Below are 16,233 nucleotides of genomic sequence, written 5' to 3' on the forward strand. Positions count from 1 at the left end.
TGTTTCTACAAGGAACTGTAGACAACAAGATTGAACAGGATACAGCATACGTCATCGCCTTCCATCTTGGATTCTTCGTCGGGACTCGAACTTGAAATCATCAAAACATTTTAGTATTACGACTTCTAAGCTTTTATTCGTGGATTATTCTTGGAGTTTGTTTTTTGGCTTTGATTCTTAAAACCGTAAGTTCTTATTCTTTTATTTTTACAGCATTTTCCCAGGGAAATAAATTATTTGTTAAATTTTTCAAAGTTTGTTGTTTTCATTCTTTCTTGCGATGCTGTTTATTCGAGCCGAAACATGTAACATAAGAATTGGGGGCTCATCCTGGATTTTGAATTTTGGCTAAAATATTTTAGAAAACTTTGTTGTCTTTTTTATTTGAATTCCCTATGTTTTTGAAGTCTTAGTGAAATTGACCAACATTTTCTACAACGTCAACAAAAGTGGAAATCTTTTTTTCAAATCCTACCCAGGAACAATAAGATCTTTTTAAATAAGATGAATTGATTCAACTTTCCAGAAAATACGATATTTCTGAGGTAAAGGCTTCCTTAACGAAACAAGAAATAAGAAATATTTTGGTTCAGCTTTTGGCAGAAAAGAATTTTTTGGATAAAAATGCGTTGCTTTCGATCAGTAAGTCTGTATCTGACTCTGAAATAAAAGTGAAGGAATTAGAATTAAAGTACAATATGGAATTGGAGTTGAGGAAGCTGGAGCTTCAGAAAGAAGAAAGACAAAAACAAACGCAAATACAAGCGGGGAAAAAGAGAAAGAATGACAAATGCAGTTACAAGAAAGAACAAATGCAGTTACAATATGAGAGAGAGAGAGAGAGAGAGAGAGAGAGAGAGAGCAAAAACGTGGAAACGTTGTGCATAGCCATTCCGATCTATGAACTTACGATTGGCAATGTACAAGGATCTAGGCTTCCGACCTGTCAGACTTCCGATTCCCGATCATCCAAGCTTTGTAAGCTAGGGTTCAGGTAAAGGAAGATAACAAACATTTACGTAAATTAAAATTACCGGAAGCCATTACAGATATCTGCGGCGCAGATTTCAGAATGATCAAAAATGTGACGCGTCTCTACGTGCAAACGCGAAGAAAGCATTATCGGGTACCGTGAGGAAGTGTAAGAACGGGAGTTCCTCTAAATTCCTTACTTGAAAATGTTTAATATATAGGGAATACTCTACACTTGATAGGAAGTTCTTGCAACTAGTGGTCCCCCATAAATCCAGGTGGCATGTACTCGAGGTGACGCAGGAGTCGAGTATGGCGGGTCATTTAGGCATGAAGAAAACAACAGAGAGGGTATTAAGAGAATTGTATTGGTCTGGTGTAGCAGCAGGGAAGTTTAACAGACCAGCCGTTCCAAACAAAATAAACCTTCCTACGAGAACTTTCTCCGTAGAAGCCTCAGATTTCACTTTTGAGACCTCCTACGAAAATTAATTTGCGTAAAATCCCCGCCGAGTGCAATTTTTGTGTGCATTCGGGCAAGGAAAAAAGGAAGATTTTCTGGGGGGGGGGGGTCCGGGGATATTTTTTTTGTGTTAATGCGATTTTGCAACTTTGGGCTGCATTTTCATGAATAAATTTGATCGAGACCGATTCGATACCTACTACGCGGATCGTGAAGATTAATCGTGATAAATCCGTGCGGTGTTGCCTGAGCTCGGCTGAATAAATTTTTGAATTTGTTTATGTCCATGTCGCCGTTACACCAGGTCTGATGAATATTTCTCAACGTGTGAGTATCTACGCTGTTGAATACCGACAAGATATTACAATTGTCCCTAATTACCTTTGGAATCTGCGTGTATCGCTGTGTCACGTAAATCACATCGGTGTTCTTGTGTCTGCCACGCGAAAATATCCTAGCCGGGTTGGTTTGCTTGTCCAGCATAACATCATCGAAAACAACAAGATTATTAACATCGCCGTCTAAATTTTCCACTGTTGGAGCTTCATTAATGTCTGTGATAAATTCGATTGTGCCCTCATCGGTATTGTCGCTAAATTCCTTTAGTACTTGATAACATCGCTGATCATCAACTGACGGTGCAACCAAATACAACTTGTCCCATTTTAGCCATCGCATAATCAAATTTAGCAACAACTGTGTCTTTCCAGAACCAGACGGGCCAATAATTATCATCCTTATCGAATTCGGTAATACCGCGTTATGTTTTATTTGCTCGCGTCGCTTCGTGGCGGAAAAATCAATTACATTCATGTTAATAAAATACATGGATCTATATTGTGTTAAGTGTCGCACTCGCACAGCTACGTTAAATCCAATCGAAATCGTCACACGCAACAACAGAAACGCAATCAAGGGAGAATGCGAAGTTTGCAAGACACGCAAGTTTAAATTTGTAAAAAAAAAATAGAACCGGAGGAGACATGCCGCCTCCATGAAAAATCTACCCGGGTTGCCCTGGGCGAAATATCCCGGAGAGAAGCATCTACCAGGATACAATTACTGCGGACCTGGAACAAGGCTCGATATCAGACTCGATGATAATAACCAACCAAATCAAGGCGAAGATCCAGTAAATGCCATCGATAACGCGTGTTACTATCACGATCTTGCGTATCGTAGCGGGGATTTACAACAACGGCATCTCGCTGATGTCAGGCTAATTCACGCAATAGACGCGATTCCTAATAAAAGTTTCAAGGAGAAATTGGCAACTTGGCTGGTAAAAGGCGCAATGAAAGGTAAATTAGTATTCGGTGCTGGTAAATAAATAATGGATCAGATATATTATTCTCCCCGAGGATTTTGGCGAGGAAAATCAGCAATAGCCAAACTTGCCAAAGCCGCAAAAGTAAAACAATCCGTTGCTGAATCGTGGCTATCGAAACAGGCAGTTTGGCAAATATATCTCCCTCCACCTAAAAAAATACCATATGCGAGTTTCACTGTCAGTGTACCCAATGAAGTTCATCAGGCTGATTTAATGTTTCTTCCTCACGATACCGTTGACGGAGTCACATACAAATACGTGTTGACGGTTGTTGATATCGCTAGCAGATACAAGGAGGCGGAGCCGTTATCGAATAAAACAGCAACAGAAATTGCCAAGGCATTCAACGAAATTTACTCACGATCCCCATTAACATGGCCAAAGCTTCTCCAGATTGATCCAGGACGAGAATTTCTCGGTGCGGTTACTTCATTGATGAAGAAGAACAACGTGAAAATCCGACGTGGTATAGTAGGTGTTCATCGCAATCAAGCTATCGTCGAGAGATTCAACAAAACACTCGCGGAAAGATTATTCGGATACCAATACGCGCGTGAATTCATTCAAGATAATCGATCTCATGATTGGGTATCGAGGTTGCCTCACGTGATTAACGCGCTAAATAACGAACCAACTCGAACAATAGCAATGAAACCCGCAATTGCAATTACAAAATCGAATATACCCCTAAAGCGAGATTCTACGATTCCGCCTGTGCTAGGTAGCGTCACGGTCAGGTATTTATATAAAGAAGGCGAGGCCGAGGGAGGAAGAAAAAGAGCAACCGATCCAAACTGGAGTGTAACAACACACAAAATATCAGCCGTAACAAGATCATCGGGAAGACCAGCAATTTATATCCTAGATTCGCTAGCGCTACAACGAGGATTTACCAAGGAGGAATTACAAATAATACCAAAAGATACTCAACTACCGCCAGCGTCACTAATGTGATTTATTCGAATTCTACCTAACTGAGATAATTTTCTTACTCTAGACACGGCCAAATACACTAAATTTGACCAGGAGATTCTATCATCGACGATCCAGACCTGGCCATGCACGGTCAATCCCTGTGATGAATGTATCGTTGTTGCGTATCCTAGTTTCCATGGCGATTTTTCTGCGTTTATCGCGTCATTGACAAGATTAATATCAACGAGGATAATATCATTCAGGACTAAAATCTTCTCCTCTCCGCAGGGTAAAGTAACATTGATATTTTGTTTCCTGGTATCAGCGGGCCTGTAGCATAACGGTACCTGCAACGTTGGAAATTTCTCGCAGTGCAACTTGAATAATATTTCCTGGATAGTATCACGAACAATTTTCCTACTAGCAACAATCAGATGATCGGGACGCCACAAATTTAGAAAATTATCCATCGGAGTTTCGTCGATTATTCTTCTCATCACATCACATTGAATTTTATTCGGTTGTAATCGAATTAATTTCTTAAATTCGGTCAGTAAAATATCATCGGATCTATGATCGGCGTCGATTTCCTCGTAATAGTCAACGAAGCTTCTGAGCCATTCATGAGGCGATTCACCATCAATCGGATCAGGCTGACAGTGATCTCCGCACATTACCACGGCGGTATTTTTCCCCTCCAACCAGGTCAGGATTGATTTTAGCGTGACCAGATTTACCGTGCAAATTTCATCAAATATAATGATCTTGTTGATATATTTGTTTCCCATGCGAGCCGAATCCCATAATCCACCGCTGTATCTGAAATAACTATGATACGTGCAAGAACCAACTCCGCGTTGCTTTATTTCTCGCGCTAATCTATGAGTCGGAGTCAACACGATCATATCGGAATTTGCAAATAAATTTATCGCTCGCGTTGTTTTACCGCTACCACCAGGACCATTCATGTAGACGAATTTGCTGCGTGAAATTGGGTCAAATGCAGACGCAGCCGTCGAAAAATCTTCAAATTTATCTCGATGAAATTTATCGCAATCTTCGACATCGGCGTCCTCACAATAATCTAGGATATCTTCGTTTTTTATCCTCCACGTCCCCCATGAGCTACCATCGGTGATTAAATTTTCTAGCCTGTATTGGTATTTTTTATCGATATAAAACGAGTCCGTCGCGACCCTTACCGCGATATCAGAAAATTTATTTATCATCGACAGTAAATTTATACTCACATAAGCGAGCATCGATGATCTCAAATGCGTATACTGCGCTGATTCTCCGTCAAGGTAGCTAATTACGGTACCTAATTTTGCTCCGTCAATGATAATATTCTCTCTGTTGCAGAATATTCCTCGCGATACCGTATCGGCGATAATAAAATCCATCTCGGCATCATTGATAAACAACCTAGCGTGTCGATGTTTATGATCAACGGATCCTCCTTGAGTAAATTTGCCAATTATTTTTCTTCCGATATCTTTCGCGTTGTCACAATCCGTCGGCAGCCACACATTAGTTTGTTTCCTATATGATATAATCGCCTCACTCACCGTCAACGACACTAACATCGACGAATCCAGCATATACCTCAACAACACCGTAGGAACCCAACGACGCTGGGATAAATGCCTACCGAACCAAATATAACAGATTTTATGTAAATTTTCAGCAAACTCGAACGAAGTAACACAAGCGAATCCGGTCATAACAAAATCAGGCAACGGCCCATTAATCGCTACTCTCGTCATCTCGCTGGTAGGATGGCCGAATTTAGCAAAATAATCCGCACAATCGCCATATCCGAGGAAACTTCCAGGATAACACGCGCTCATGTCAACGGAGATCATATCTTCGAAATAATACTTGGTATTCCACAATCCGCCATGGCCGTACTCGATACAGCTAAGTTGAATATCAGCGAGATATTCGTTTCTCGTAGGTTTCCACGAATTTCTCTCTCTGGCAGCGTGAGCAGCAACAGATGGAACCGTAAAGCAGTTCGTTAATAACTGATCGGGATTTGACGAATATTTCACCGCGAGATTTTTCATCGATTCGTGTAATATTTCATCACGGTAAATATCTCCGCGTGGCAAGATAAACTGATCATATTTTTCTTCACTCGAGAATAACCAAACCGATATCGGATCAGACGCGTCTAATTTTTTGATATATCTGAACATGGCATCGGAATTGTCCTTCGCAGAAAATTCCGCAGATTTACTATCTGTGGGATAAAATTTAACAACACGATCCCGCGGAAATATCATTACCGACTGCGACCACGCATGTGAATTATGATCAACAATCTCGATTGGTACTCCTCGAGATCTGTACGGAGACGAGTATAATATTTCTCCCGATAGCGTTTTCACCGTGATAGGAAATTTAAGTTTCTTGCTCAGCGCAGCCACATCATCCACCGATGCACCATCAGCAACTGTCTTTGCCCACGCGTTAATTTTATCCAACCTCAACTGGGTCAGACCAGATCCACGTCGAGCGTTTTTCATGTGCCCGATGACACGCTCAGCCACGCAGTTTATCTTCGGCGATTCTTTCATCGCGGGTAGATTTTTCGCGTCTGGGTTGTTATTCAGCCGATAAATTCCATAAACAACAGCGCTGGATGGATACGCCCTAGCATAATAGGGACCGTCGATTCCTAATAACAATCCGGGCTTAGAATTTTTATCGAGGGTAACATTTTTCTTACCGCCACGCACGGGATCTCGTTTATCGCGAATAATCCAAGTGTCGTCAGGCATTTGTGCGATAAATTTTATACCGAAGATAAATCGCTCTTCCTTGTGTTCGTTTTTTATATGCTCGATTATTTTCTTGGCTCGCTCCAGATTCATCGTAGCATCAACAGAGTTCGTTTTCCATGTCGACCAAGTGTGAATCGCTCCATCATCGAAGAATTCCTTCTTAGCACGATCAACTTCAGGAATGATATATTCTGCCTCATCAAGATCAAATGTATCCATTGATTATATTTTAGACAAATGTTTAAATTATAATATGCATTGCAAATGGATAACAATCGGATCAACAAAATCATGCGCTCACATATATGCAATTCGACGTGGCAGCAAAGGACCACAGCGATGTTTAGTTTGCCAAGTTGGCACTCGAGGAAAGACACGGTTGTGTTTATCCTGTGGAGGGAAAAATTATCGAGAATTACGGAGATATTACGAAAAAAGATCCTCGTCGGTGATAACATGCGAAGAAGATTATATTAATCGATTCAAGGCAAATTATGATTTAGACAGATAATTATTGTATAATGAACTTGAAATCAATGATTCCTCCAGCAACAATCACATACGAGTTCAAATCTCACCTAACGATCAGTGGATACGAATCATCATCGGATGGTACCGTTAGACATATCAAAACAAAGAAAAATGTCGGTAATATTGATAACAATGGATATCTCAGATTTACTGTCAACAAAAACAAAAAACGAAGATGCGCAAGTTATTTTTGTCATAAGTTCGTATTCGAGTGTTTTCACGGACCAATAGAAATTGGACTTGTTATCGACCACATCGATGGAAATAAACTTAACAATAAAATCTCCAATCTGCGCGCGGTGTCTCAGAGTGAGAATTTACTTAACAGCAGTACCGTTGGCAGGTATCCGAAATATGCCAAGGCGGTAAAATCGGTAAATCAAGAAACAAACGATGAGCTTGCATTTGAGTCGATGAGCGCCGCTGCGAGATACTTCCGTATCCATTCCGCCTCGGTGCGATATGTGACAGAAAAAAAAATAAAAGCGACATTTTCCTATCGATTTAACGCGTGGATTGAATTTTCCTATATTCCGATAATATTCGATTCGGAAAATGACGAAAATTAATTAAATATTACAAAAATTATATATGGACGAACAGAATATAAATAACATCATCGAAGCCATCGATGACCTGAGAAGGAAAAATATAAATCTTCCATCGGAGTTAGATACAGATAAAATTCGATCCGAATTCGAGACGATTGTTCAAGGAAAACTCGAATACAAATACACACTGCCGTCAGAGTACAAATTAATAAAAAAGATCCAAATCGCGATGTATCAATCGCTAGCTACTGTCAACGATGATCAAATCGAGGATTTCGTTAAATTATCGACGCTAGTGGAAAAAACTAGATTGATTTTATCAGACGCATACGAATCGAGAAAAATTACAAGCTCACGTGTCAGGCAGCTGAAAAAGCTTGTCGATGAGGGCAGAATTAGGGAATCCTCGATTCCCGAATCTTGAAGATTTTATCACAAAAAAAAAAAAAAAAAATTAAAAAAATATATTAATTTTGAAATTTTCCTTGGTTTTTATTTATTTTTTTGGCCTGTTTTTTTCCGTGGACAGATTCAAAATTATCATCGGAAGATTCTCAAGATTTTCACGATCTCACCAGCAGGCTGATACTTAGCGTTTCTCCGCGTATATCGAGCAAATTTCCATTTTGATTCGTCAGTTTGAAATTTATCCTTGATAATAATCGATTATGACATCGCAGATAAAACGGATTCACTGGTTCTTTTATTATCAAATATCCCGGAGAGACGCTAGGCGAAAACGAATACAAGATAAATCCCTGCTGTGCTTGTTTGACACGGACGGATCAACATTGTAGCTACCCTCGACAACATCCGCGTGAAGATAAATCGCGATGACTTCCGTTATATTAACGATACCCGGCGAGATATGCCGTCCTTGCCCAACTCCGTCGTTGTCATGCTGCAGGACCGATTCTGCTTGTAATTTTTTCTTAGTCCACGCATCGTGTAATTTAGGGAATAACTTATCAGTGGTATCAGTGACAAATTTTCTCATTTCATCGACGTTATAACCGGGAAATTTGTAATTTAGCAGCGTCCTCTCGGTTAAATTATGTCTTTGCATGAATGCTGTAATAATATAACCAATACCAAAGATTGCGCTTTTTTGTATATTTTCTGTTGCTAGATTGTTAATGAGTTCCATATCGGCAGCTAATTTATTTATTCGCTCTACGGTCATGGTAATTTCGTTACATGAACCATCCACGTTAAATATACACTCCTGGAAAAAATGATCTAATAATTTTTTTTGTTTCTCGTATTCGTTGATAATTTCACCAAACAGTAATTTGATGCTATCCTCAAACAAATCCAGCATATACACAGACCCCGAGGAAAAATCGAGATTCCGTTCCGTGTTTTTATATTTGTCGATGTAATTTAAACCGGTTCCGTGATAATCTTTTTTGTCACTGATAAAATCGGATTTTTTTGGCTCTGGTGTTATTATTTCCCCAGGTGGAATTTCAGGCCAACCTAACACGGTCCTAATCGACGAATGATAAATATCGACCATGTACGGCGATGCTACCTCGATGATCGATGACAGCGTTGGTTCGTGCGCTAATATCTTTATTCCTGGAGTAGCATCACCGGTTATATTCGATATCCTGTTAGTAAACTCCTTATCCAGCTGCTCAATTTCGTAACTGCCTGTTGGGATACTAACAGTGAACCAATCTGGAGTTCCATCGGGTTTGTTTTTGTTAGCGATAACAAGTGAATTGTTTGATAATAATTTACCGAACGATTTCGATCTAATATTAGGCCAGCTGTTGTAGACACGCAGTTGTGTTAACGCCATTTCCTTGACGCTAATTGGCATTGGAAAATCGATGCTAAATTCTGGATTGGTTGAGCTTAACGATAACAGTGTTGTTGTCGGCGGAGTCGTGTTTGTCACGATCTGGGCTAGTTCGGACATTATTAATATTCATTTGTTCAATCTCCGAGTAGATGCTTATCATCGAAGAAAATTCTAGGTCGGATATAACGCCGTCATTGAGACTCTCAGAAAGCAACGATGATAATTTTGAATACGCGCCGTTGACCTGGGATAGTTTGTTTTTGTACAGGGATAATTTCTCACTCGTGCACGAGGATATCTTTTTCGCGATGATATTGAGAACACCAGCGATTGTCGTTGTCGATGAGATTATTATCGTTGCAACGATCGGCGCGATTGTTGTTACCGCGGTAAGATTATTCCCGCACCGGCGACTACCGCGGATACCGCGTACACGGCAACATCAATGGTAACTAATCTGCGCTGGTATTTCTTTATTTTTATCTGATAATCGTCGAGTAGTTTTTTTAACGAATCCTGCCATGACCTCGCCTGATTGTAACGGTAATCCGATGCGGTCATTTATTATTTAATTTCTAATACCAATTGGAATTGGAATCACAATTGTGTGTTTGGGTTGGCCATGTTGTTCGGGCTGATCAACTGCGCCTCGTTCAGGTTGATCAACTGCAGCTGGTTCGGGTTGACCAACCGCAGTCCACGTGGATAAATATTCGAAAATTACAAAATAATGCACTGGTCCCGTGGTGGTTCTATCCGGTGGCGATAGTTTAAAAATCTCAGTATTATTTTCACCTATGGAAATAACGAAAAATCCAGGATGGTATTCATAAATTTCATGATGATCAGCCGTTACATTGAATTTTGTTGCCCCCGAAATAATATATACTCGATATACACCCTGAATTGGCGAAGTAAAGTTAAAAGTGTCATTCTCGGGTGTCCAGGTGATATTCTGTGACCGCAACACAAATGTTAAACAACAAGGGAGATTTTTTGTTACCACCTGATCCGGCACGTAAAACCGCGTCAATTTTGGAAGATTCAACGGTGATATTTTTGTGTTGATATCTCGAATTTCTCCGTCGTACACTGATGTATCGACCTTTTTATTCACCAGGTCAAATACCGTGTTAACTTCATCGTCAATATCGCCAATATGATCGTTGATTTTTTTTATTTCCTCGTCATGTGATGTTTTATCGATTTTCTGGCCCATTGCGGTATTTATTTTGGTAACATCGGCGAGAATGCCAGTAACATCACTGGTGGTTCTTGTTAACTTGTCGCTGAGATCATTGTGTGATGTTTTATCGACTTTTTCACTTGCGATTTGGCGTATCGCGTTAATATCATCGCTGATTTTTTTTGTTTTCTCGTCGTGTGATGTTTTATCGACTTTTTCACTTGCGATTTTGGCGTACCGCGTTAATATCATCGCTGATTTTTTTTGTTTTCTCGTCGTGTGATGTTTTATCGACTTTTTGACGCACTAATTCACGCATCACGTCAATATCCACGCTGATTTTAGTAATATCTTCGTTGATTTTTCTTGTTTTCTCGCTGAGATCGTTATGTGATGTTTTATCGACTTTTTGATATGTTAATACACGTACCGCGTCAATATCTTTATTGATTTGGTCAATATCCTCGTTGATTTTTTTTGTTTTCTCGCTGAGATCGTCGTATAGTGTATCGGCACCTTGACTCGCCAATCCACGTACCGCGTTAATATCTTTATTGATTTTGGCGATATCCTCGTTTATTTTTTTTGTTTTCTCGCTGAGATCGTCGTATAGTATTTTATCGCCTTTTTGTCCCATTGTGGTTTTTATTTCGTTAACATCAGCAAAAATCTTAGTGATATCTTCGTTGATTTTTCCTACCTTATCACTGAGATCATCGTGCAATTCTTGATCAACTTTCCTCTTTACTAGTTGATCTGCGGCGAATGATGTATCGATGGATTTTTTTATGTCCTCGTCAACTTTTTTGCTAAATTACCCAAGGCATCATCGAGTTTTTTAAGGTCGTTATTTAGCCTGTTGAGTCTTTTTGTCAATTTGTCTTGAGCATCATCGTAGGCTGCCTTATCGACCTTTAGAAGCAGCGTCGCTGATAGCTCATTGTCCTTTTTTTCTACATCTGCGATATCGGCCTTCGATGGCAACTTCGCGATAAGATTAGCAATGTCAGCGATGGATTTTGTTACCGAATCCGACAAGTGAGTAAACTGCTCGATGCGTTCGTTATATTCGTCTCGCTTGATTATATCAGTTATTTTGACGTTGCTAGTTTGTAATCTTCCTTCGGTATTTTGAAAAACAGCAACTTCGCCAGGATCTATCTCTGACAGCGATAGGAGATTGTTGATATCACTCTTGGTTGCGAATTTTGATATATCGACGCCATCAACTTCCTTTTCCTTTTTCCTAAAGAGGGATCTACCATAAATGTCAACCATGGTATTTATCTACGGTATATTCAAATAAAATTTTGTGATACGGACTGGATGATTTTGAAATTGCGTCAAGAACATTAATTGACTCTGGGCCGCATATTGGTGGATCCGTTAATGTCTGCGTTGGAAGTGTCGAATACCAAATCGGAATATTCAACGAAGACACGTAGTTGATGAATTCTTTTGGTGGTGCTAATCCATACGAGTCAAAATAAGCAACTTCGCGAGGATTAATCGCATAGGCAACCCAGTGTGTGCCAGGGCCGGTATTTGAATCGAGATTAATTATTCCCGTCTCGATAGGGTCCGGTTTTTCTGGTAGTTGATCCCGCATAAACACGCCCCTGAAAAATTTTATTTTTTTTCTCTTTACTTCGTTAAGTAGATCTAAATTTGATAAGGGCGTGCCAATCTTAGGCCGGATCCGTACATGGGAGGTCGTCCCAATCTCAGGCCGGATCCGCGCAGATATTTTTTTTTACCGTATCGTCCTCCTATTACGCCTTTTGCTAGTTTGTCGCCCACGGCTCCAGCCGCGCCTAATCCTATCGCTTTTGCAATTGCCGGAAGAGCCCCGGCTAGTAGCCCTGGAATAGCGGCTAGTAGAGGGAAAAATCCACCTACTTTGACCATGTCTCTGATTGCGCCTATGGAAAGACTCACATGAACGCCGGAATTTGCTGATTTAGCTTTGGTAAATCGTTCACGTTGACCTCTAGTTAGCGATAGCTTGTTAGGTCCGCCGTGAATTTGATCATTTTTCAGGGTTAATTTCATACCGCATCGCTTTGATATCGCTGATTGGAGCTTTTTCATCTGACCCGGGGTCAGAGTTACGCTGACGTGTTCGTATGGCATATTAATAATCGCTTAATCTAAATTTAGAAATATTCGATTTTGTCACATTTTCTCGACAGGAGCGTCGATGATTCTCATTCTGCCGCTGATGCCTTCCAGGATCATTGTTCTATCGCTGAGAATCACCGCGATAGCTCTTGCTGTTCCGGCTGTGTTAATTCTGGCTTTGAAATGAATATCGACAACGGATTGTTTTACCAGGTCGAGATGTTCCAAGGAAAAGTAATAGATGGGATAAAATTTATTAAAATCCAACTGTGATATTTGCAATCCGGTATCGATATTTTGATCGCGACCCATGAAACTTAACAAGCGATGATACGCGCGGGCCGTAGAATAGTTGGCAAAATCAATTGATATTTCCTCGGATGGTTCCTGTTGGCCGTTTATTCTCAATGAAACGTTTGTTGCCGCGAATTGATCGAATATCATATGACTGTGAGTTTGATCGTATCTGTTTGCATTTTGGAGAGCAACGAAGATGTGTCTAGGTGCCGAAACACCCTGTTGTGACGCAATTCGCCAAGTAAATATTCCGTTAATATTAACATCGCAGGAGTCGGTCATAGTTGTCAGCAAGGACATGACGGATTTTCCTCCTTGATTCATAAATGACAATAATTTTTCTTCCTCGAGCATTGATGGAACTATCGCTGGCATCCACAAGGTAAATTTAGTTAGTAATACTTTACCAGCATCACCCGCCTCTCGCCAGATGGCTCTGTTATTGCCCGCGGCGTCTCGAACGAAGGAGATCGTATGTTTTGCTCCGTAAATAACTTTTCTGAAATGCCTGCAAAATCCAAAAATGTGAGATAGTGGAATTGCACAGGAAAACGTTCGTTCACCCCCATTTAGCATATTCCTTCGCGTGTGAAATCCGAGATTGTAATCGTTATTGATGCCAAGCACTACATTAACGTTTGTGGCGTCAGCATCACCAGCGAGATTTCTCGGTCTACCGATATTATACTGAATATGATTAGCGACATCGGAGTTATCTTTGGCGAACATCATACTAGGACCGGCTGACCTGGTAAAATCATCCGAGTATCTCGCTAGGCCTATAATCGTCGTTGCTATATCAACGTTTTCTATGATCGATTCGATTTCTCTTCCGTCGATCATGTAAGTGGCACTCTTGAATAATGCCATGATACCGTTGTTGACGAATCCGACTTTAAAATTATCGCCATAGTCGGTATTATCGTCTTTCTTAATTTTCCCAACAACTTCGATATACGCCTCAGATGGGAGAAAATATCTCGTTGTATCGTGGACTTGAATTTCCAAGCGATTAGGTGTATTTGGTGTCACTGCATCGTACGAGAAATACTGGAAATCTCGCACGGATGTGTCCCTGCCTACGGGTTCGTCCATGTCGAACACTTCATTTGACACTTGTGCGAACATTTATTAATAAGATTCTCATCTAAAACGAAGACCGCTGCCTGAAATGAAGCTTGTGTTAGCAACTTCCTTTGCAAGATTTGTCTTAGCAACTTCCTGCGCTAGATTTGTCTTAGCAACTTCCTTTGCTAGGTCGTTTATTTTTTTATTTGCCGCGTCGTTTATGGTTTTGCCGATTTCGGGTGGCATTTCGCTGGTGCTAGGTAATTTGACGGGTTGTTTTTTACGCGTTAAATTTGATAATCTGCCTCTGATAGCATCGTAGCCTTTAGTGGCCAAATTGCCGATACCAGAGATGACAGTCTCGCCGATTTTTCCTATTGCTTTTGACGCGAATTGTTTTACTGAGGGTCCTATTTTAGGTATTACTCGCGTAACGAAACTTTTAACGATATCGCCGAGTCCATTACCGTGGATATATTTGTATACGGGCAATCGAGAGTTTACTATGCGGACCTGTCTGGGTCTGCGTTGATGTTTGTGAACAATCATGTTATTTCAATTATGTTGTTTTAATCGATGAGTTCATCGACGAGTTCCTTGTAAATGTAGGAGTCGATGACACCGCCGCGGAATAATCGCTGACAAATATCTGAGGCCTCGTTGATTATTTCACGGGAGTTATTTCCGGCTCGTTTTCCTCCGATTAATACTTCGAGGCGAGATACGTCGTTGACAACGCTGTCAGGACAAATGGTATATCCGCTTCCTGTCTTTGGTTTTGGAAATTGCGATGGCGATAATACGTCCTCGAATTTTTCTTTTTCTTCACTTAATTCTCTCACTTCTTTTTTAAATCTTTGATAACTTGGAAGAAAAGGATCGACCTTATCCCTTCTAGCAGCAAAATACACAACTGGAACCCATTCCTCGGGTGTATATTTTTCTGAAGCTCTGGGGGTTAAATATTTGCCTTTTTCTCTGTAATCGTATTTGGCAATTTCAACCAAGTTGCCTTCATTTAATTTTCTAAGTCCATCCGAGGAAAAATCCTTGTCGGGAGAAGTTCCATTAATTCTTGCAGTTTCACCCATCGATGTTCCCGTAATTTCACTCTTTGAATAATTATCAACCTGATAAAATCTCGGCCCCCGGGCCTGTTTCTCATTATATTTTATTCGGTATATTGCCTTATTCCAAAGTTCTCGTGTTTTATAATAATCTGATCCTTCGCTCGTTAAATATTGATGTCGATTATCGAAGCTACGCCTTGCAAAATAACCAAGATCCTCAAGATCATTAGGATCAGTGCTGTCTAACTTCACTTTCATTTCGAGAAATTTCACCTCCTTAAATTTATCCCTTATATTCGCGATATTATCGGTTCCTTTTTCCTTCTTTTCTTTTTCTTCTTCCTTTGGTTGTTCTTCTTCTTCTTGCGCTTGTTCTTCTTCTTCCTTTTTTAGTTGTTCTTCTTGCGCTTGTTCTTCTTCTTGCGCTTGTTCTTCTTGCGTTTGTTCTTGCTGTAATTTTTTTTGACCCATTAGATCATCTAATTCTTCTAGAATTCTCTCCGCCTCCAATTCTGTTCGTGCTTGCTTCAATTGTTCTCGCAGCGCTTGTGTTTGTGCTCGTACTTGTGCTTGTGTTCGTGCCTTCTGCAATTGTCCCTGTAGCTTTTGTGTTTGTGCTCGCACTCGTTCTTGTGCTTGTTCTTGCCGCGTTTGTGTTTGTTCTTGACGAATTTGATCCAGTCTATCCGGCACTACTCGAGTGTGTTGCTCAATGTCTTTTGTCATAGGAATAAGCCCGAGCTTCCTTAGTTCCTTATCTTCCTTTTTGTCACCGTATGCGACCTGTTCGATTGTTCCAGTGACTGGACTTAACAATCTCGATGACAAATCGGTGAGTTCATACTTCGTGTCTTCGTAATCGCGAACTTTTTTCTTAAATAATTGTTTTGTCGGAATAAGCTTCTTTACTGCCGCTAACTCCTCTCGCGCTAATCTGGCAGAATGAGGCTCTCCGACTCTACTAGTTTTCCGACTCATATTATTTTCAAGTATATTATTTTAATGTGACGTAAAATTGGGAATTGCAGCCCTCCGATGCAAAATCACATTAACACAATAAAATATCCCCGGACCCCCCCCCCCCCCCCCGAAAATCTTCCTTCGCTACTTGCCTGAATGAACACAAAAAT

This window comes from Sinohyriopsis cumingii, chromosome 5 (genome assembly GCF_028554795.1).
Source record: "Sinohyriopsis cumingii isolate HCF-2022 chromosome 5, ASM2855479v2, whole genome shotgun sequence".
Classification (NCBI taxonomy): domain Eukaryota; kingdom Metazoa; phylum Mollusca; class Bivalvia; order Unionida; family Unionidae; genus Sinohyriopsis; species Sinohyriopsis cumingii.